This window comes from Melozone crissalis, unplaced genomic scaffold (genome assembly GCF_028551555.1).
Source record: "Melozone crissalis strain CALT ecotype California unplaced genomic scaffold, PUWL_Pcris_2 ptg000042l_1, whole genome shotgun sequence".
NCBI lineage: Eukaryota > Metazoa > Chordata > Aves > Passeriformes > Passerellidae > Melozone > Melozone crissalis.
Window position 1 is genome coordinate 26,026,169 of NW_026535820.1, and position 25,684 is coordinate 26,051,852.

Below are 25,684 nucleotides of genomic sequence, written 5' to 3' on the forward strand. Positions count from 1 at the left end.
GGTCAGAGCATTCATTTGCTTCTCTTTGGGTCTGAAAACCTACAATTAATGCATAGTTCAATAAAATCCTTCCTCACCCCTGCCCATAATTCCGTGCATCAATTTGACCATCTGTACAATTAATAAAGATAAAAAATAATTTGAAAAACTTGTGGGGAGGTGAGAGAAGAGAAGAGAAAATGTTTTCCTCAGCCATTCAGCTATATTAAAGTTTTAGGAAGATAGATAAATAGATAGATAGATAGATAGATAGATAGATAGATAGATAGACTCTTAGATTTCTATGTTACTATCAATGAAGCATTTCATTTGGATTCTTACAATATTTTAGAGTTTGCTACTTTCAAGTTTAGCAAAGACTCACTTAATCTTTCGGTAAACAGAAAATAAAACCCAAACAAAGTCCAGTGAGTCTTTTTACACTGAACTATTACAGATCACTTGAAGACATATTGCCTTGAAATAACTGAATTAGGAAATTGGTGTCTCCCTAGAGAATTAAAGCTATCTAATCCTGTTAAGAGTTTCTTCTGACTTCATCTTCCTCTGATTGCAAATGCAGAATAGATGAACTCAATTACTTTTAAAAAAAATTGATCTTGCATGGTATATACTGTAGTTCTGTAGTTCTTCAGAAAGTTTTCATAAAGAAAACAAGGAAAAATAATACTTTCATCATTTAAAAATACAAGAAAATAATGTTAAAACAAATGGAAACTTGAAGCCAGTGTAACAAATGATGGAAAAACTAGACTGAAAATTATTGGGAAAAATCCTACAAAGAAATAATAAATTACTAACTCTCTGCAAAGTGGGAAGTTGATAATTAACTACCATAACCAAGTTGATAAATATTTGTTACCATTATTATGATGTATCTTTATCATGAATTATAAACTTCATGAGAGATGTAGATTTTTGTAATTTAAATAAAACTATGTGATAGACTGGCACTGATAGAAGAGTGTGTTACTTCAAAAAAAGCAACATTAAAAGTAAAATCCTTTAAAAACAGAGACTTTCTCAATAAGCTTTTACTCATGAGAAAATTACTTTATTTATTTTAAATATTCTTCTCTTCAATGATACAAAATGTGAATGTGTTCAAAAGCCAAAACTTTATATTAGAAATCCTTATAAAATGTTGAATTGGAAGGAGATCAAAATAGCCCATTAGCCACTGATGATTGTTAGAATACTATGTGATCACACATTCCATGTAAAGAATAAAGAAACAAAAAAAACGTAAAGAAAAAGCCAGAAGAAAATAACAATGCTATGACCAGGTTTCAGACTAATAAGTGAACATTGGTAAAGTTGATTGAGAAAAGGAATCAAAGCAATTTTCCAGCACTATTAGTCTTCCTTGAGTGTAGCAAAATCCTATTTGGTGTAGGAATATGATTGAATAATTAAACAGAAGACTTTTCAAACAAGGTTCCTAATGTGATTTTAAAAAGCCGGAGCTTTCAAAATTGAGTTTAGGGAGACATTCATCACACTTTCCTTCGTGTCTTTCACAGATTTTTTTTTTTTTCTTTGCATCTTACACATAAAAAAATGAAGGAAAAAGTTGTCTACGGGAGGACACCCAGTAATTACCATAAGTGCATTGTTAAAAGACAGGTAAACTTCCTGGCTGTTCTCTGAGAAGTAGCACAGTACAATTTGTTCTAAATCCATGACATGCTGATGAAAGGAGTTGATTGAACTATTATGAGACTATGTTGTTTAAATTTATGAGCTCTCTTATGGAGATGAGTTTCTGAATTTCCTGTTTACTGGTTTGCTGGCACTGCTAAAGAGATTTCTCATTTCTTTAGATTGTTGCTGAATTTAATAGAAGACAGAAGTCAGTGGGAATAAATTACTATGAAAATAAAAGTGCTTATATTGGGAAGGAAGGAAGTGGCGGAAGGAAGTGGCGGAAGGAAGGAAGGAAGGAAGGAAGGAAGGAAGGAAGGAAGGAAGGAAGGAAGGAAGGAAGGAAGGAAGGAAGGAAGGAAGGAAGGATGCTTAGAGCAGATTGCCATTTTTGAAGCCTGAAGCACCTTTGCATCTCTTGCAAAAACCTTAGAATTCTCTTTCCCTTTGTATTTGTGTGCATAAAAAGCTAGGATTTAATCAGCTTTCAAAGAACAATGTGGTATTTGATCTATTACTTTACTCAAAAACATTCAAATTAGGTCAAAACTTGACTGCTGCTTTTTGAATTTTGGGTTGTGCCAATTTTTTTTTTGTTGTTCCTGTTCCTGAATAGTAGCTTGATTCTACAAATACAAGAGTCCCAGCCATGCTGTTTCGATGCTGCTGAACAAGTAGAATTCAAACATGAAGCAAAATAAGTTTTTCTGCATTGGAGAACCTTTTTATTCATTCCATACAAGAGAACTGAGAAGCAGCATATAGACACTGCAGTAATTAGGGAGTTTGGGCTTAGTCATGAATTTGGATTTGAATCTGGATCCCAGACCTCCACTTTTTTCATCTCATATCTTTATTGTTTTTTGCCATAAATCTTAGAAAAATAAAATAAAAAAAAAAAAAACAACACAATGAGAGAACAGGAACTTCATGCAGAAAATGTCAGAATTGGAGTACAATATCTGCTGTAGAATAAAACTAAATAATAGTATGGCAGTGTAGTGCCCTGAAACTGGTAGACTGTGGTTTGCCACACAATTTCATTTAGAATGTAAAAGAAAATCTGCAGAACCTAAAAGTGTTTGTCAAAATTTTCAGAGTCAGAAATGGCAGTAAGACAGAAATGATCAATGGAAAAAAAAGTATCTTTTTTCGCTATGGAAAAAACCCCTGAAATCATAATACAGAATCAAATTAATTGTGTAGGGTCAAAAATCAGGCTCTTTCCCTTTCTCTAGGTCTCTATGAGTTCAAAGTCCCTTGATATTTTTTTTTTTTTTCAGAATTTTGTGCCACACTTTCCCCCTCTCCCACCACCCGATAAGTCATTGTGTTAAAAAAAACGTAACAACGGGAAATACTCATTTCTTCCTCCTAGGTCAAGGGTTTGCAACCACAGTGACATGAAAAAGAATTAACTTCTGTGTGGCTGCTTATCTCTTACTTGTAAGTCCATCTAACCATCAAACACAACAACTACCAGTCTGCAAAACCATCCTCAGTGCACTCTAGTTAGACTGCGCTGCAAACTTTGTAGTAATTAGTGGAATCTTGTGCACAACTATTTTCTTCATTGAGTAAAAAAAAAAAAAAAAATGCTCAGAGAAAATATAGAAAACATAAAGAGAAGTTTCCTGTCTACAATCTTCTGTCTTTCCGTGTACAATGATTAAATAAAATATATAAAAAATGCAGGTGCTGTAAAAATAAAGGCAGCATTATTTTGTTATTTATTAATGTTTGCTATAAATCATTTCTCTAAAAGAGAGTCATTTGACATTTTTTTTCTCATAGTTCATTAGCAACCATATTCAAATGTCATATTTATATGAATATATTCAGCTTATGTAAAACTGTAAGTAAGTTTTGCTTTCTTTCTAATGGCTTTATCAGACCCATTCTTCTTCGGTTTTTTTTTCTAAATTCATTCTTTAAGTATGGATTGTGTCATAATCAAAAGCAAACTTTTACTCAAATGCAGGTCTGGATGCTCATGCAACATATGAAAAAATCATGGACTCTAATGCACTTTTATTAAGTAGTTCATTCTCTTACTGTCTTTCAACCACTGTGACGCAAATAAAAATTTTATTTGAATGGTTTCTGAGTCTCATTTCTCTAACCTCTGGCAATCATTTTGCTTATGATACCACAGCCTTATTTACACAACTTAGACTGTTCTCACTAGATGTTCATATCATAATCTTAATCCTTTGGATTGTATTGCCATATGTTCAACTGATACAATTTAAAAAAATGTTTGGCCATCTAATAGTAAATTAAAAATTAGAGACAGAAAAAACAAATTGTTGCAATATTGGTTCGAAATTATTGTTATTATTTTCTATTTATCTATGTAATATCTCTATTTAGACTTTGAATCACTTGCCAGTTAAAACACTTCTACATAGCTGGATATACTGAAAGCTTAGATATAACTAAGAACTGATCTTTTTTCATAGGAAATGCATCTATAATTTTATCTCAACCACCTAACTGATGAAAGACACAGTCCAAGTCAAGCAATTCATTCAGCTAAGCATGAATGTAGTATTCCTAAACTCTTCAAGATAGAAATAACATTTTAAATATGTTAAGTGGCAAAATACGTTGTTATTAGTGTATGGGGACAAAAAGAAAGCAGAATGACAATTTTAGGCACAGAATCTAATAGTTGCCAAGAAAAAGAGTGGTTGAGGGTTATTAGTTGTTTTGAATATTTTTGTACATTCACATACCTGTTTATCAAAGAGAAAGAAACTAACAATTAACAAATACTTAATAAAATGGGAATTTTATATCCATTAAAGTTTCCAAACACCATTCATTTGAACTTGAACAAATTGAAAAGATGTTAGGTGAGATATTATGAAAGTTTCCTTTTTGTAATTTTCCCATAGGAATTCACAATACTAGACAACTTTTTCTGAATCTATATCAGACTTAATAATGGGAAAAAATCTATATTACATACATTTAATACATTTAATAAACATTTCCTTCTTCTTTCTTTCCTGGTAGGAAGAAGATGACAGATGAAAGTGAATAAAAGATGAAAGAAACAGAAAAATTTTCATTATAATGCAGAAAGATTACTGTATTTGAAAGACTCAGTGTCTTTCCTGAGAGTATTCCATATCCTTGCATATCTATTTTCTTACAACCCAATTTTCTCCCCTAATATTGGTTCTGAGTACAGGGGCTGAGACAGCAAACGCTGGTAAGACATGCTGCTGCTCAGGTTGGTTTACTTTTGGAATTTTTGTTTTCCAAAATCTTGCACGATAATTTAAAACATGGGACAGTTAATAAGAGGAAGAATAATTATTCAGAGGCATATGGCTGGGAGGATCAGATTTTTCCTGGACTTTGTTGTCATTGAACAGGCATATTTTTCCCCCTTTCTCAATGCAAGCACAAGTCTTTCAGCCCCAGATTATTGAATTATACAGTTCTGTGTGTGTGTTAATGCACAGAGCTTTCTAGGATAAGTGGGATATCTAGGAGGGAAGGCACAATGATACACTTCCCCACCACAAACAAAGCAGTGCCCCTCTGTCAGATCCATACCAAACATGTCCAGGATATTCCAGCTCTTTACACCCACATGATTTTTCACTAGGGAGGGCGGTGTCACCTACTGCAGAAAGAGTCCTTTACAGGATCATTAAGGCACTTCATTCACTGTCAGGAAAGCATTTATGCCTTTTTCTGCATCTTTAAGCAAACATAAATTCCAAACATATATTTTCCCTGAGTGACTGAAAGCAAGAATTCAGTAAGGATAACCTAATAGCTTTTAGCTATTGGTAATATGCATTATCCAGGCAAATGTTCTCAGACTATGACAGTGTTTTTGTGGCTCGTATTACTGATTCCTTTTAGAAGATGATTTATGTCAAGACAATGTTATGCTTTAGCATAGAATATGTTATTCTGAGAATTAAATTTTTAGACTGTATTTTAACTCTGTTTACACATTTGTATATGGCCCAGGTACACATATGCTGTAAAATAAAGGGCTTGTTTCCATAGTTTCCATAAAATGTAAAATGTATAGGTACATAGGCAGTATACCATACAGCTATTCACTTATCAATCCTGCCACACTCAACTACCACGTTCTTGAAGTTTTCAAGTGATCTCCCATCTTCTCTGGCACCTATTGCAAATGGAAAGATCAGTGCTTTACTATGTTTTATAAATGTTTTTCCATCTAACTAATCTTTCCGAACAAGAGTTTGACAGTAAGTGTCAACAAAATAGTTAATGCTTGTTCTTGAAGCCTTCTGAAGTTTTCAACAAAGTAAATATGAGTAGAAGAAGAGTTCTCAGTATGTAGCACTTTTCAATAGGAAAATTATATTCTTAAGCCTGACTTTAAGAGCAGTTTCAGACTGTTCTTCAAGCATTTCTCTTGAATAAGCTGTTTCTTTTTGAACACTTGCAATTCAGTAACAACAATAGAAGGAGTAATGCAAACCTCTTACACTTCAGTTTTCTCAATGTTTTATTCAATCATCTCCAATTAAGACCCATATATGTTTTCAAAAGTGTTAGTTAATTTTTCTTGGTTTTGCAGGAAGCAGAAGTTGGGACATTTTGCTTCTTCATAATAATTCAGTTTTTTTAAATAGAGTAATATTCTTTTTACTCTGGGACTCATTCTCTTCTTTGCACCCCAAGAACTCTATTTTTATTTCAGTGACTTTCTTCTCCAGTCATTCAGCTAGAGTTTAAATAGCTCCATCTGACAAATAATATTGAAGTCTGTAAAAGTCGTGGAAGATTACAGAAGAGGGTATTGTATAGCTGGATCATTGTAACTATGTGTCTATTCTCAATGAAAGAAACTTTTAAGCAAAAAAAAGTGCATACTGCACAGTATATAGATGCTTTGATCTCTTTTCCACAAAAAAATATTGCATATGAAATTCAGGTGGGTCAGCATTTGATCATACTGTGGATCATCAGTTTGTAGCATGTAACATCATCCCATATTAGCCAGTGTTAAAATGCAGTAAATGGAGTAAAAATGTCCATTCATATTCTCCTTCTATTCACCTTTAGTCTTTTTCTCAGTTACATTGCCTAACACAAAATATGAGCTCCAGCTTTTAAAGTTTGTTGTTCAAACCATACTTTTTGCAAACAGTCAGAAAAAGTTGACTTTGAACAGTGGCTACTGCAGGACTTTAAGATAAATGTTGATGTTTGGCATTGTTGTTTGCATATCCTAGTATTATGACTAATTTCCTATATTTTCTGTAATGAAATGTAATGATTTGCTCTGCTGTTGCCTCCCACAAATCAATAAAAAGATGATCCAGAATTAATGCACTCTATAGTCTAGTTGAACACTTAAAGCAATAAATAGGCCTTGAGCACTTTGGGACATAATCCAAATGGTTGGACTTTAAATGTGAAATAATTACACTGTGAAAGGCATTTTTCCCATAATTGAGATAAGCCCATAACTACACTTCAGTCTTATTATGAAACTATTCTCAAGAGGGAAAAAAATGGATGTGGTTAAATAACATTGTGTTATATGGATTAAAAAAAAAAAGAAAATTGTGAATTTTCATTCCACACAGGAAATTGAATAAGCATTAAGTAAATGCCTCAATTTCAAATTAAGTGATTACTTGTAAGAGTCTCTGAGAATTCATGAATGAATCCTCATTAATAGGAAGCAGGTGGAAGTGAAATTCATCAGCAAGCACTCTCCCTCATAGTACTTCATGGTATAGATGTAGGTCACAGCCTAACTGCACAGTGCAAGAAGAAACTGAAACACCCTTTTGAAGACTTCAGAAATGGATTGCAAGCAAACAAGGTGGAAGAAAACTGATTGACCACGCCTGAATTTAGAAAAAACAAGGCTGTGAAAAGGGCAGAGAAACTTTTTTATCAACATATGCTCCTTGAGGGTGAAAACATGGGAATAGAATTTGTAGAATAGGTGAAGGGGGAATATCACCATTTACATGGAATCTTATTGTGCCTTCTATGTATTTGTGTAGATGTTGAATCTCAGTGCACTTAAGGATTTCTCTTCCCGAATATACACTATTATTTTATATTTGATTTTTCCTGTGATCACAACATAATCATATATGAGGAGGAATAACTTCAAAGGTGATATCAAAGAATATCCTGCTAACAGTCCTTTCAGAACTATTAAAATGTCGTTATATAATATTTGGGGAAGGTAGAAGTAAAGGAAAACACAATAGTCTGACAAACCACAATGGTTTTTGCAAATAACTTACAACTCAAGACTTTTAATATTTTTAGGGTTGCACTCAAACTTTGGGAATACTTATAGTAATGGTTGTGTGAGTCATATGCTCTTTTTTATGCTTTGGGTTTCAATAGCAACTATTTCAAACCTGAAAATAATACCTGCCTAATGATGTAAAATGCTGCACAGATTATTAACTTTCAAGTAAACATTTAGAAAAAAAAAGCAACTCAATAAAGTCATTACGTAAAAAATAGCACAGCTACATTTTTAGCAGGACCTATTCATTCAGAATCAGACCATTTGCTCTTTCATTTGTCAGTTCTGTAAAATAATATTTCAATACCTTTGCTCTATGTAGCATCCAAATTTTATTTTAAAAAGTCCTGGACAGCATAGAATCATAGATTTAATCAATTTAGAAGGGACCTTGAAGGTTTAAACACCTTGGAAAATCAGAGCCAAAGAGATGAAGTTGCTCAGGAGCCTTTCAGGTGATTTTATTTATCTCTGAAGATGTAGGCATCACCACCTTTCTGAGTCCCTGATTCACTCTCAGATTGAACCAACCTCATGAATAAAACCAAGTTGCCTCTGCCTCTCCTTGTTTAATATGTGTTCCAGTCCCAGTTGTCACTGTGGTTCTCCACCAGATTCACTGGTATGAAAGCAACTTTTCTTGTATGGGGATCTCGAAAGTAAAAAAGAACAGCACTCTGGATGTTGCTGACATTCATCTTGCTTTTTACCATGACTATCAAGTCCTGCAAAGGTCTTTCTGATCCTTGTAGAGTTACTCTGTCTCCAGCCAGGGTCCAGCCTACATTTGGTTATTTCAAACGAGAAGCAGAAGTTTCCATCAGTCTTTGCTGAACTTCAGGGTGTAATTTCTATCAGCCTGTTTCAGCAGGGTCAAGGCTGCTCTGCAGCAGCCCTGCCCTACAGAAAGTCAATCACTTTTTTCTCCCACATCCACAATCCATATACAGTTTGGTGTCAGCCTTACAAATCCTTCAGGGTGCACTATCTCTCTCCAACTGTGTCATTATTAGAGACACTGAACAGCATTGACCCCTGAGGAACACAGCTTATAACTTGCCACAAGCTTGAATTTTTACCACTCGTTGACTTCAAGCACTGGAGCCAAATAATTTAGCACATTTTTACTGCATTTGCCAGTCACCCTTCCCAAACTGTATTTGACTGGCTCTAAAGATAGGATGAGAGATCAAGTCAAGGCGAACAACATCTGCTACTCTCCCTTCATGCACAGGAGCTGTCATCTCATTGTAGATGTTAGGTAGACACAAACTTCTGGTTGCTCCTCATCACTTTCTCTTCCACTGGGTACCAATAAACAGCTTTTAGGAGGATGCATTCCATTATTTTTTGGCTCAGATTGATCATGTCACATTTAGTTCTCTGGATCTCATTTCATGCCCTTTTGAAGATGATATTAAGGTTTTCTCAAATATATACTTTAGAGAAAATTTATTTATAGTACAAACAAAAGCAGTATTAAATAAATAAATTATATATTTCTACTGCAACAAGCCAAATATACTTAAAATGTGGGATAATAATACTCTCTTGGTATTTTGAGAATTTACTTGCTAATGTGTGGTGCTGGAGTAGTGCCTAAATATTCTGACAGAATCCATTCTGAAAACAAGAAACAATTTATACACCAAAAAATATTAGTCAAACCTATTTAGTGTCTACAACTGGCAAAGTTTCCTCTTAATGCTAAGTATAACAGCTCATCCAACATAATTAGTAATTTTAAAGTACCTTGACACCAGAAAGCAAATGGAAAAAACAAAGCTAAATAATTAAGCCTTGCAGTGTACTCTATTAGATAAGGGAAAAAAATTATTATGGCTATAAGTTCATTATTATTTTTTTTATTATTACACACAGGTTTGTCTCAGATTAATCAAAAACATTTATTTATCTTTTATAGCTCAAACAGCTATATTTTATATTTTATATTTTATATTTTATATTTTATATTTTATATTTTATATTTTATAGCTCAAACTGCAATATTTTATATTTCAAATAAAAATTGGTAAATTTTTAATATAACATACAAACAATTGTGTAACATACAAACATCACAATATCTTCATTGAAAGAAAAAAAATATGGAGGTTAACCCTCCATATAGTGTGTCTAAGTGTCCTATTCAAAGTTCTGGCTTCTAAATCAGTATAAAGTCTTCTCAGAGAGTTACTACAGCTTATAACAACTGAGACTCTCCCTGTTGGTAATTAAATTCCTGCTTGGTGGCATAGTATCTTTAATTGTGAGGGGAAATTTTTCAATTTCTAGCTACACAAAGTTTTAAATGCATTCATTCTTACTGGAGGTGAGTGAACCCATAGAAACCAACCTTATATTTTTTAAATCTTTTATGTCCCATTTCTCTCTACGCACTGTTTTACTTTGTTCTCTTAAAAAGGTGTCATTAAGTGCGTATTCAAATGGTGTTGTCAATCTGAAACTGTTTTTACTTATATTGACTTTTTATATTGTGGAAATTATTCAGAATATAACATGAACTGAATATTGCACCAAGATGGATCAAAGTGCTTTTTAAGCCTCATTCTGGTTGGAGGAATATTCCAGGAGCTGGGAACTGACAGAACAAAGTTATGAACTCCAATTATTTTTGAAACACTTTTTCTTGAGAAGTGAAGTAATATATATCCTGAATTAAATATGCCAAGTAAAGTGTGATGCTGAATTGTTTGCTTGTTTTCTGCCCTATAATTTTTTCTTTGTTATTAGTAAATGTGAAAAAGAACAGTATATTACAGTTAGTTTAAAATGTAGGAATTGTTCCTGTAGCATGTAATGCACAAGATGTTCTGCCAGCACAGGAGAGTGATATGAGAACCCTAGGGGGGATTAAAGTGTTTTCTACTTAATTTTTGTTCTTTTTTGATGTCTCAATCCTTGTTTGAAGTACACCGAAATATATTGCAAGTAATTTTCAAGCAGTTTGTGAGTCATACTTAATAATATTTTGGAATAGGATTCAGAATGTAATATCCTAAACTCCAACTGATACAATAGTAATCATCTGAGAAGTTCTGCAAATCACTAATTCTGTCATTAGAACCAGCTAAATGGACACCAGCTAGTGGACACCCAAATGTCAGAATATTAGATTCAGTCCCTGCAGCTTATAATGAAGTATCAAACTATTGCTATAGCTAAGTTATCAGCTCTTTTGAAAGACTCTTATAACCCAAAGGTTTTCCAACCATTTACACATAGGTGTTTTTCCATATATAAGACAGTTTTCAATTCAGTTGTACTTTTGGGTATTCTTATTGCTATTCAAAGAAATAAATATAAATTACACTATGATAGACAAAGGAATGGTAGACTGCTGTAGGACAAGGAACCCAGATCTTCCCTATACTGAGCAGCAAAAAGAGACACACAAGATTTGTTCCCATCTACAGGGAAATGTTTAAACCTGAGGAGTTTTACCTTTATTTTAGACACAACAAAAAGGTGTTTTATGATGAAACTCTTCTAAGCAGACAATTTATCAAATTTTCCTATTGGGTCTGTTCCTGCTTAGTTTTTCTGATATCACTCATGCCCTTCAGAGGCAGTAGCTTTGCTTTTTCTTTTCTTATTGACAGCTGTGAGTTGTCTTCCTCTGGTCAATGAGGAGCTTAAGGGGCACATTGGCTCTGTACTGATCCTATGCAAAACCTGGAAGCTTGTACATATTCTTCTGAGCACCAGCAGCTTGTGGTCTCACAGCAAGGCAAGCTAGACTGAATGATGTAGCTCAACATTTCCACGCATTAATGATGCTGTGGTATCTTTCACTTTAAGGATGAATTTGAAATCTTTAAGTTGGTAATGCAATGTTTTGAGTAATATTGCCACATTTTCCAGTATTTCTAGACTTGAACTTTTGGCATGTACTCCAGTATTTAATTATTGGTTAATGGTATTTCCAAGACTTGCAATTTTGTGTACCACAGTGTATTGTAATATGGAAGTACTTCACCTTCTCCAAATGAAGTTCAGTTCCAAAATTAGGTTTCAAGCGCACATTAAGAAGAACAGAAATTAGAACATGAAATTAATGTTCATTACAAGATCTTCACACAAATCAGTGCCACTGACAAGTTTTGAGCAGAGTGAGAATGACAGGACTTTTGAAAGTCAGGCAATTAAATTAACTGGAAGAGATATATGAAGGAATTTAGCTTCATATAGAACACAGCCCTTTCCAGTCCATTTGAAACCTCTAATGCCTATCTCTACCATAAAAAGCACAGTTCATTTAGTTTATTTCAAAATCATGTATTTATTGTACACAAAACTAAAGTGCAGAATAGTTCATTTAAATATGCAATTTATTTGTTGACATGATCGGCCTTGTAATAGGTTACTAATATTAAAAGAAACTTCTAAAAGTTATAAATAAATAAAAGTGACCATAATTTTAGCAGCCTATGTAAAATATATCACAATGACTTTTCTCTCTACAAACAACTACAGAAGATACTTGGGCGACTACTTATGTAGTGGAAATAGCAAAATCGGATTAATAATACAAAAGATTGAAAATCTAAAGCAAGTATTCCTGAAACAGCCTTGAGATTTATTATTACTTTCTGCTGACTAGAACTGCCACATTAGAATTTCACTACTGAAATTTTTTGTCTATACATATTGAAATATATTTATTGCAAAAGAAGAAATGTTGTATGTTGTATGCCTTTAGGTTTGTAAAGAACTGTTGCTGTTACTAGGGCTTTATTTACAGCTCTTCCTCTAAAAGGGGTTTTTTTCATATATAAAAAATAATTCCTCACACAGAGCACATTGGCATACTGTAGTGGCAAATAGATTAGGAAAGGTATGTCTCTGGAATCTTCTTTCCTGGGGCTGCTGATGGTACCCAGAACACCCACTAAGCCTTGTCCATTTAGCTGTTCTCATGCCTTGTTGGCTGCCTACTGATAATGACTGGACTGTTTGTCCATACTTTACTGATCACATCACGCTCTGGAGAATAAATTTATTGATTCATTGATGACCCTTTTAATAATGCAATTACATTTCATGCTGCTTAACTGATTCACTGCTTCCGTTGATTGTCCATTTATTGATTTCATTTGCTCAGCTAATTTTTAATCCTTTAACTTTGCCTGTTTAATTTCACTCCATTACCTGTGTATTTTACTTATAATGAGTTTTACAACCTAATTGACTCTGTACCTACATGATTTTCCCACTTAATTAATTGTGTGTTTATACAATTAATTGCATGGATTATAAACCCCTAATTAATTGATTACTACTTAATCACATAATTTCCTGGTGCAGAGCTGCAAAGAATTTGGTGCCCATAGTCATTCTGCCAATATTTGCCCACATTTAACCATGTCTCCTTTGTCCTCCCTACTTTTCGTCATCACCATCCACTCTACCTTTTTAATGACCCCATTGTTTCACTTTTACTTTATAATTTTAGTTAAATACTCATTAGTCTCTAACACTGCCAGAACTTCTCTTTATTAATTCCATCATAAGCTTTAATTAAATTTTTATTTAAATTTTTCTGCTTTTAATTAGAAGCTGGAGGAGAATGCTTCTGCAAGGAATCTGGATTTAATCACATATTATCATACATTATTCTGAATAAATCCTGGCAAATTAATTTAAATCATACAAGAAAAACAAAACAAAATAAAACTGGAATAGATCACAGGCATAGTCAGGAATCCAAGTATTTTTCCATACAGAACTACCCAGAGGGTGAAAAAAGACTGCTATCTATTTACTCCTGTGAATCTTAAAGGGAGTTAACATTACAGAAGTGTCTCACTAAACGCAATCTATACCACAGCTCCTCAAAAATTTTGTGAGAAAAATAGATATGTCTTTGAGTGTCTTGAGGAGAAGGCAGGAGCCAAACTTTTAAATGTCCTCTAAGTACCTCTTCTTTTTTCTCCCCTTTTTTTTTTCTTTTCTCTCTACTTAAGGGATCATAACATCAATGCTTCCTTCCCAGTTTCAGAGCTTTTCACAGTTATGCATCTCACTTCTGGACTGAGCCTAGTCTTTGAAGCCGAAAGAGATGGAAACTCCTTTATGTGCCGAAAGAGCTTTGCTTTATGTGCAGACTGCTGCAAATAGAAAATGCCTTGATAATATGGATGGACTCTGTGGATGTCCCTTTCAAGGTTTGTAGTGCATGGACACAATATGTCATGCTTTCTGAATCACTTTGGTGCAACCAGGAAGAGGTAAAGAAAGAGCTAAGTAGACTTCCTGAGTGCCTCTGAGCAGAAAGATTTTACTGGGTTTCACTGAAGGGAAATTGAAAAGGATTTGATGACTGAAGAATAAAATTCGTCCTCCAGAGAGAATACTCTGATGCTACTGTGCTTCAAACATCTTTAAACTTCCCTCACCTGCTCTAGTGGGCTAATTGAAAGAGTAAAACTTTTAAATAGAAATATTAGCTGGTGACATGTCTTCCAAGTTACAGATTCTGCTATCAAATTAAAACTTTTGTTTCTAATTTACTTTAAAAGTATTGTAAACAAATATAGCTGTACCAGCTGGCAACATATTATTTCCCCCACATATAACATGGATAAAATTGACATTTATAACATTGTGCCAATAGGGATGCACACACAAATCTTGTATTATTTACTGAAAAAGGCTGAAAATTGGCATTTCATTTTGTTTGTTTATTGGCAAAAATTATGGTGATGTGGGCAGACATAATGAATGTCTTAATTTAACATAGAAGCAATTAGACTAGGCTAAAGCAAAAGGTTAGAAACTATACAAACACAACTTTGGTGTCTGGTAGGCTCTGTGAAATTTAACTTAGAATACTTAAGGAGATGAAGTTTAAGCTTTAAGATGAAGTTTAAGGAGGCTGAGTTTAAGCTTTAAGTCATGTACTGTTATCTTTGAGAAAATGATGAGGAGAGCTGAAGAACCAAGCTTTTGGAAAAGCAGAGATACAGTGTTTAACCTTAAAAAGTGCAAAGCTGGAAATATATAATCTTAAAAATAGTTCTCTCCATAGTGAAAGAAATAATTTAGAGACATCTAGAATGCAATAAGGAGAAGTGTGAAGGACAAAACATTCCAAAGAATCTCTTTTGTTTTTTGTAAGAGGATAAAAGACTGTGGATAGAACAGTACAATGATATCATGCATATTGACTTAGCTATTAATATATAGCACCATAGTAGCACCTTTGAAAATGTATCTCACATGTTTGCATAAGTATATTAGAAGCACATGGATTATTTGAAGTCACTACTGACCAGTATATTTTAAAAATATATTCAAAATAATTTTGTATTTTTTTCCTGACAAACTGTGCAGATATAGAATAATTTAGAATATCTCCTATTCTAAATCTAATACCATCAAAATGTCATGAATGTTTTTAAAGACTTAGTGGTGTTTATATTAAATCTGCAAATGACAGTGAATCCTTGTAGGCTTAGTGGCAGACAGGAATAGGCTTCAGAGAGGTATCCATACGTTGGAGCAATAACATAAAAATATAACTACAATAAGATTCAGTATCCTACGTGTAATAAAACTATTTTAATGGATGGATTGAAGATGACTGACACCAGGTTGTCAAAAATTAACTTCAGGTCATATTAGAGTTAAATTTGAGTATGAAACAGTATTACCACAATGTTATGAAAAAGACAAATAAGATACTAGGTTATACAGAAAAACTCATCATTTGTAAAATTGGCAATAATCTTAAAATGTTTTGGGGTTTTGTTCTGTTTTGTTTTGTTTTAAATAAAAATGTAACAAGAGTTCTGTGACCAGCTTGAGGTATGAACTTTCCAAGAAGGCCTAGAATACAGTGAGAAAAATTATCATTCATCTATAGAACACAACTAAGGAAATCTTGTGAGACTTTAAATTTTTAAGTCTAGACAGAGTGAATCAAGGCTCTTAGTTCTAGATCATAAGCTACTCTTCATGTGCTCGACTGAGAGTCCAAGAAATTATGGTTTTATATTATAACTAAGGAAATTTAGATTAGATTCAGAACAAAATTTCTAAATTGAGTCTTGTTAAGTCCTGATTTCTTTGGCACAGTGGAAAATTCAAGTGACAGCCAGATGTGGTAATATGTTGAACAGACAATGGAATATTATCACAAGATTCCACCTTGAGCAGGTTGCCATGGAAAATACCTGTATTTTCTGTCTTGCCATATTACTTTTCAATCCTGTGTGAGTTTATTTTTACCATCTATGTTCCAGGTTTATAGGTTAGAAATACAGAGAAAGACATATTTTTTCCAATTAATGCTGGAATATTAAAAAAAATTCTATTATCTAGGATTCAGTTTAGTGCAAGACATACTTTTTAGTCTCACTAACTGCCTAAGAAAATTGTTGCCATTTTTAGATGACAAATGGTCATTATAATGGAATTATAATAGAAAAAATTGGAAGTGTTTTGTCAAAGAAATACTAGTCACTCAATGTATTCTTCATTCTTCACTCAAGCGTAATAATAAAAAAACACTTTTCACTTCTAATTTAATGGGGATTATAAATTTTTTGTTTGAGAATATCTAGAGCAGACAGCCTGTGTAAAACATTTTCCTCCAGGCCAAAATTTGAAGTGCTTACTTTTTTCAGCTGACAAGCAAATCACCATGATCTTTTGAAGAAGAAGTCTTACAGAAAATGCCTGGGTACTAAACAAATGCTTTTTAAATTTCCAAGATCAAACAGAGATGGGCAATATAATCTGAATGCTTCAGAAACCTGTTCATGTGTTTTCTAAGCCTGTCTTTCCCAGCTCCAATTCTAGCAAAATCAGCAAAGCTTCATATTCTACACAACTGACTGGAGAAATGAAATAACAAATCAAGGTTCAAAGAAAAGGGGGTTTGGGCAAGAGAGGGGGTGGGGTTTTTCTTTCCTGCAGTCTTACAGAGTCGGTAAGTTGAAATGCAAGCTTAGAAAGTATAAGGACAGCTTCAAAGACAAAAAGTATTTAGGGAAAGTCGAAAATGACCTTGCATTTTCTCGTGTAACAACATTCCTCGCAGTACCTGCATGCAAATAAACATGTTAAATACACTTTTTTCTAGTTAATCCATAAAAGCTTGGAACTTGCCTTTGAACACTGCTGAAAATCTTTGCTCAAAAAATATAAAGCCTTCAGGATCCCTTTATAACTACTTAAAAAGTCCACAGTAGTTTGGATTCAGAGTGCAAATCCATGCAAGCTCATGTGGAGTTTTGGTTCTTTGTAGATAGCAGAAAATATTGTCAGATTATGAGATGGAAACAGCCAGCAGAGTTTTCAGTACACAGAGGCCTGAGATAAAAACAAACCACAGTATTGTCATTTTGTAACAGCTTTTATCACCATAACATATTGTTCTTATGAATATGTATGAGGTACTGATGAACATGAATGATTGATATTTATGATTTGCAAAGTGAAGAAGCTTATCTATATGCAGATTAAGTACCTCCAAGAAAACTATCCTTCCTTTTCTCCCTCTTGTTTTGGCAAAATTCCTGCACCACTGAATGTTCAAAACTTGTATCTTGCATCCAAAACCAGCTTAAAGCTCATAAGAAAAACAATCTCATCTATTCTTTTCAAATCTTTTATTCCAAGATTTCTCAGAATAATTTGGAAGAATATAAAAATATTCCTATGCAGAACATTATTTTAGGGTATTTAGGAAATATAGCAAGCAAGGGACAAATGAAATATTACCGGTTTATCTTTATATTAATTTTAATATATTTAACAGAGCTAATATTGGAAATAGAAATATTATGCAAAAGAATTGTGAATTAATTTTACCAGTTATGATAATGAATACACATATATGGGCTTAATAGTATTCATTAAAGATACCTAGCCTAGAAGAAAATGAGCCTTTCCCTGAAATTTCTCTTACACCATATTAATCCATAAAAAGCATAAAATCTGGCCTCTGAAAAACCCTGAATTTTGCATATTTTATATGACAAAGTTATGAGATTTGTTCATATTTTCCATGTGATTTAGATCTTAAGTTGCCTCTCACACGAGAGCTGCAATTAACATACAGTGCCAATCTCTGTCTATTATTGCATGTTGGAATAGAAAATGAGAAATATATTGAAATATTAAAGTCATAGCGGTTTGTATTGCATTTAATATATGATAAACAACAGAAAAATATTGGAGGCAACAGTAAAAAATATTCAATGATGCCATACTTTCTTTTGGAAATGAAGACAAAATTACACCTTGTCTGTACAAACAAGAAAATACGTTTTAAGTGGAAAATTATGTATAATGGTAAACCTTTTTAAATGACATCATAACAGTAGCTCATTACCTCTTAGCATCTTTTGAATGCCAGCTCCCTCATGGTTTCAGCATTTCAAGGCACACAGCTCCAGGAAGCTGGATTAATAATGTAATGACACAATTAAGATGAAAAGAAAGGGACCTGCTGTTCAGGTGATAGGGACTATGCGTGAGATTCTGCTGTGCCAATATGCACCTCAAGATTCACAGGTATTTCTAACAAAAGTTGCTATGTCCTCAAAGTGTATTTTGCCTTACACATGCCCTATGAATTCATCTAGATATCTGAATTACTTTCCAAAGGCACTTAATAATTAGGCATTTCATTTAGATCCATGTTCTGATCCAAGTCTATGAATAAACTTTATAAAAATGAAATAATGTGTGAATGTCCAGAAAGTGCCCATTTATAGCTGTGAGCATTGATGAAAAACTTTACAGGCTTCTTGAAATATGATCAACAGATATTTCTTCTAAATGTAGTGGATATTAATGCAGATGTCTTTTACTGAGTGAACAGCTTTTGGTTATCTTTTTAAACCTTTTAGTCTTCAGGTGCAGATATAATGTTTTTACTATAGGCTGAATAATTTCATCTCAAAAATCCCACAAAAGTCCCTTCAGAAAAGCACTTTTAAGCTTCTCTGGTTTACCTTGATAATGGTCTAAGAAGTCTTGTACTTGTTGTCAGTAACAAGCATTGAAGTTTGAAGAAGTTCAAGGAAGGCTATTAGAAGTGCAAAAAGAAAAAAGGTATGAACAAAACAAAACAAACAAGAGCAGTCAAAACCCAATTATCATTAGAGCAAAGAAAGCAGGATGAAGAGCTGAAAAAGAGGGAAGGAGTTCTATTTGCTGTTGGTAATGACCTACTAAAAATTTCCATACACTGTATTCAGTACAACAGTTGCAATATTCCAGTCTATTACACTGAAATGGTACTTTCCTTAATTAAAAACAAAACCAAAACCAACACTTTGTTTTTTCAGATTAATACCCCTGATATACCATAATGAAACAACATTATTGTCATCTTCTAAAGCTGATTGAAATTAAATTAATATACATTACATTTAAAGTAATTTAGCACTCAAGACCTTTGTTGTAGAAGTGATCTTCCACATGAATGGTCATTTGCTTAAAAAAATTTAAATATTAATATTGAATGAATGTTAAAAAATATATGTTTCCAATCTAATTGATGGGAAAATATCAATGGATGACTTCTTTCTTTTACTGTATTTTAAGGTTTTTAATTACTTTCTGGAGTAAATTATATGGTAGAATTGTAATTTCTACTATTACAGGCAAGAACTATGAGTTCAAGAAGCATTTGGACAACACTCTCAGGCACATGATGTGATTCTTGGAGTGTCTGGCACATGGGCAGGAATGGGATTCAAGAATCCTGATGGGTTCCTTCCAACTCAGCTTTGTCTATGATTCTATCATTCATACAGTTAATAGCAAAGCTAAAATATCTAGCTTTTGACACAGAAATATGCTGTACACTTTCAGTCAGAAATGTCAAATACTGATTCATATAACATGTTCAATAAAAAATGAAGGACTATTTTTGATTACTTTTTATTAGAAAAAAAATGATGTTATGTTAGAGATATTATGAAAACTGTGTATGCAAAGAACACCACTAGGAAGAATAATTATTCAACAAAATAGTTCTTGGCTTTGTTGATTTTATATTTCTTATCATGTTTAAAGATTATATAAACATTCTAGTAGCTAACTGGGACAATATTTTTTAAACAGGCTTTTAAGCTTGTGTGTTGCAGTTAGTTATTGCATAAAGTATTTCATGTCTTCATTCAATTATTCTCTAAAATTGTATGTGTATATATATAAATATATATATGTATATATATATATAAACCACTGTACTTCAGTCTTTCATGAAAGCTTTAGTAGGAGCAGATGGAGCAAAAACACAAGAACAAATTTTCTTTTAGTGAGGAGGGCAAAGATTTAGTGTATAATGAAATAAGAGTTAAAAAACAATTAGAGAAATAGATCTTAAGTTTTTATGATGTTTTCATTTCTCCTTTTGTGTATATATATATATATATGAATATATATGAAATAAGCAAAATCTCAACACTGTGTTCTTTTTACTGAGACAAAATTGTGCTTGATTTAAGTTTAGAATTCTTCAAGTAAATTGGTCTATTGTAAATACATTTAAACATTACAATAATCCACATCTTCAAGAGGAGGACAATCTGAGTTAATATTTTCAGTCGTCACTAATATATTGGTATTTACGCTGCAATTCCCTGTTAGCCTGTTTTAAAAACAATCAGTTCCAGAAAAGCATTCCCCAGATTCAGCATTTTGATGGTAAACTGTGTTTAAATGTGCTCTTGTTCAAATGAATATAAAAGTTCTTGATAACATAAAGAAAAAGGGATTGATCATTGGAGCCATTCTTATTACTTCTGTTTTTAGATGCCATTAGCTTTGAATCCACTAATTTTTGTAGATGTACAAAGGATAAGGAATTGAGCTCTCAATGATTTTTTAAATTCCTATGAAAATTGAGGAGTTGTTAATAGGTTTATATAAAACACAGGAATTATCTATTTCTATGTACATTTGTTATATCAGAGTGCTTTTTATCTGTGAAATGATTAGGCTACCCAAAACCACTGTAGGAGAAACAATGCAGAATCTATTTTTCATTTGAAGTAATGCCAGTTATACTCCTTAGGAAAAAATTACCACTAGGGTATAGATTAGAATTAAAGATTATGTTACTTAATTTAAATTTAATTCTGAAATATCCCCCAGAACTTTTGATTCAAGTGAATAGATTCAAGTAGAATGATAATGGGAAACCTAAGACCCAGATCCATAGATGTTCCAGCTTTTAAAAAAATGTAATTTTCACGCAAATATGAAGTTAGAAAAGAATCCCATCAAGTCACAAAATTATTAATTATATTCTCATTTTACAAAATATTTACACGACTTAGTAACTGAACCAGCATCTCTATAATGAAATTATCAGGGTGCATCAACAATATTTTTCAGTTTTGCAGACAATATTTATTTAAGATTTTTTGCTCTTAGTGTTCCTTATTCAGAAGGGGAGTATATATACTGGAACACTTGCAGATATTGGTCATTTTCATGTATTTCCATGTGATTAAGGTTCTTCACTCTTAGCACATTATAAGACATCCTTGGCTCGTAGGCAGCACTGTATAAATTAGAGGATTCACCAAGTGTGAACAATAGGTCTTAAAAACTTAAATGACCTTGTCGTCACTTCAAACTTGCTTGCAGTATACATTTAAAGCTTGGAAGAAGAATGGATACATATAATAAGGCTAACCTCTTCAATGAAGACATGAAAAAAACAGGAGAAGATAAATGTTTCTCCTTTTTCCCTTCTCAATGTGGAATGTGAAACCAGCAAAAAAATAACTTCGTCCACATATCACCTGCATAACAATAACCCTATATTAAATTTTCCTTAGACAGTTTGAAAATTAAAGATATGAGTATTGAAACATCAGGAAGATATTGTCACCAATTGTAGTAAATAGTATAACTTTCAGCTAGATGTCCTTGATATGCTTCAGCAAACATATTTCATTTTAATATCAGCTTTTAAATCAACATCCAAGTACATCTCAAGATAAGAAAGGTTATAAATTAATTTGCATAATAAAACAATAATCCTGGTGCACATTCAGAATTGCAGTGCATATTTTAATACCATTATACATGTTGATTTAAAACTTAGAATTTCCTATTCTTTCTAAACAAATTAGTTACCTAAATTAATAATAAATTTTGAGAGGAAAGTACTCTTTTGCCAGTATTCTGATAATTTAATACATTTTATGGAGAAGTCAATGGTGACTTCATGTAGGATATAGTATTATGACTCATATATACAGTGATGTGACTCAGAGAAATATTTTCACATGAATTATACATTCCTGAGAAACTCTTTGATGAACAGTGCCTATATTATGCCTTTATAACTAAAGCTATCCAATAGAAATAAAACTCAATTTCTATTTATTTTTCTTCCATACTTCTTAATCTTACTAAAAATTCACAAAACTCCCTGTTTTGAAAACAAAAACATAATCCATAAAGCTCACATACATTGTGGCACCTCTTATGTCTAATATTTACCACGACAAAACTCACTCATTCTATAATAAATTACTTCAGATATAAAATTGGCTCCAACCTTGCCTTTAACAACCCTAAAAAACCTCAGAAGAAAATACTGTGAGTTATTCAAAGTAATTATTTTCTTAATTGATTGGAAATAATTTTAGATAGGTTTCCAGATGCTTTTAATTAACTTATTCCCTCTTTATCTCAAAATTCAAAGCAAGAGCTTAATATATCATACTCTTTAGGAGATTACTCATGCTTCACCCAAGCAAATAAGCTATTGAAACAATTTATTTATTTGGTCAGCTAATAAATCTCTTTCATAATTTCTAATTATTCCTGGAGTTATCATAGTCCATGAGACTCTAGGAAAACCAGTATTTTTCTCCTGTGTACTTTCCCTACTCATAGCTGCTTCATTTGTCAGCTTTACCTATTTTTACCCATGTTAATTGGTAATTTTATTTCATATTTGTGTTTTTACACAATCAGCAGACTTCCTAATATCAGTCTCAGTGACAGTGAACAAACCAGTTTTCTTTATTGTTTAAATGTTTTAAATTATTCTTGCTAACACTTTTTACAGTAAAACAAGTACAGATTATTAAACTGAAATAAGCAGGTATTAAATAATTGAAATGTGTCTGAAATTATGGTTTTAAAAATAGTGCATATGTCACAGACATCTTTTCATAAAAATCCTTTCTTTAGAATTTTTCCTTCTGGGAAGCTGAGGCCCCAGAAGAAGAATGTAAACAATGGTTATCTGCTGCTGTGAAAGGCAACAGGTGCACCTGTGGTTGGCCCATGTTGGATGTGTACAATTAAGGGCCAATCAAAGACCGAGCTCTCTCTGGGGCAGAATCAGAGAGAGCTCCTTTATTATTCATTCCTTTTCTATTCTGAGCTTAGCAAGCTTCTGAGAACTTTTCTCTCTATTCTTTGTAGCATAGTCATAATGTAATATATATATCATAAAATAATAAATCAAGCCTTCTGAACATGAGGTCAACATTTCTCACCTCTCTCTTCAAGGATTCTGAAAAATCCTTGCAAGCCCTTTAACATGCATAGACAAAATATAGCATACCATTTCCTGGTTACACTGAAAAATTTGGAGGAAATCAGATGTTCATCTACATCTCACATAGAAATGCACCACTGATGTTGAGAATTACGCTAAGTTGAAGTAGATTAGGCTAATTAGACTAATTTGAAAAATGAGAGGGCTGTTATCTATGGGGGAGGAGGATGATGTGGAAGCAGAGGAAGAGGTGATATGATTGTTAAATCTCATGGGAGAGAGACAAGTAGAAATCTATCAGTCCTGGAACATTGAGCTATTAGGTGAAAGTAGGGAAATACTACGGAATATCTCTGCTTGTCACTATGAAACCATGGTCTTCATGGATTTTCTCAGGTTCATCTTTTAAAGTGGCCTAAGTGTTTAGAGATGGAAAAGCTCTTTGTCAAAAACATTCTAGCATTAAGTGCATGTTTCCATTACCTTCTTTATCTTAGGCATGAAATCTTTCTAACATGCAGATCTTCAGTTCCACCTATATAATTACTAGGCAAGATCAATTTTATCCTGATAAATGTCTGTATGACAACCAGCAATTCAAGTTTTTTCTGTTGCTTGATGAGGGGTAGAAAGGAGATTACTGAGATATTTTCAGGGCATATAAGCCCTTTCCCAAGAACTTGCCAACACAAAACATGTGCAAAATCAAAAATCCGTATCATCTGATATCATAAAGGATATCCCCCCCTTCCTGCAATGTTTGACTTGCTTAAAATGTTGTGCTAGTGTAGCTATAAGAGCAATGGAACTACCTACCTTTAAGACACACCTACCTTTAAGACATTATTCTAAATAGAATAAAAACATTTTACTCCATCCTTCTCTTTTTTAAAATTCAAACTATTTTGACAGCTGTTTTAGAAGAAGGAGTGCAAACCACTGAAGCACTGATGTAACAAAACACCACATTATCTTCCTGCACAGATAGAAATATAATCGTTATACCTTCTTATATCCCTGGGGCTATACTGTCCATATTGATCTTTAAATAAATGGAAACCAATTTGTCTCTATAAGACAACATTGTTCTATTCCCTTAAGGGAAATAGCTGACTTTTATTTGTTCAGTGTGTAACAAACTGCTCCTAGATGGGACAGAGACTCTGGCTGTCTCGCTTTAGAAACAAATGTCTGAATGGGAAGAGGAGAGACGCATCTGTGGTCTGAAATACCTTGCTTGACTTTATATCCAAAGGGAGGAGAAAGTTTCACAGAGCTGATCTAAGTGAGAAGCAACTTCCTTGCTTGACTTTATATCCAAAGGGAGGAGAAAGTTTCACAGAGCTGATCTAAGTGAGAAGCAACTTCCACAGCATGTCCCTCAATAATTGAGCAAAGCTACCAGAGATCAGGTATAACAGAAACACACATGGGGATATACCTTGCAGTTAAGAGTCAACCTTGTAGCACTGATGAGGCTGTAAGCTCTTTCTGGGTGCCTGAATGCATGGCTGGAGATTAAAAGTTAACATGTGGAAATGATCATACATGAGCTTCCTACATCACTGTGCTGAAATAGGATTTGGAAGCTAACGAAATATTGACACCTTTCTGCCATGTCCTACATCCTAAAATCATAGCACATTTTTGTTTTGAAGAGACTTCAAGGATCACGTTGTCTTACCATTCTTATAGTCAAGAATTTCTTCCTAAGAGCTAACCTAGACTGACCCTCTTTCAGTTTGAAGCCATTCCTCCTTTTCCTGTTGATGCATATCCTTGTAAAGGGTCCCTCTCCAGCTTTGTTGTAGGCCCCCTTCAGGTACTGAAAGGCTGCTATAAGGTCTCCCTGAAGCCTTTTTTTCTCCAGGCTGAACAACCTCCAGCTCAACCTGTCTTCATCAGAGAGGTCCTCCAGCCCTCTGATCATTGTTGTCACTCCTCTGGCCTGGTTCCAGCAGGTCCACATCCTTCTTATATTGCAAGACTTAGAGCCAGACAGATTGCTCCAGGTGGGGTCTCAGCAGAGCAGAGTAGAGGGGTGGAATCAGCTCCCCTGCTCTGCTGTCCCCACTGCTTTTCACACTGGCTTTCTGGGATGCAAGCACACATTGCAAACTCGTTCCAAGTTTCTCATCCATCAGCACCAAGCCCTTCTCCTCAGGACTGCTTTCAACCCATTCTTCATCCAGACTATATCAGTGCTTGTGAATGCCCTGACACAGATGTGGGACCTTAGA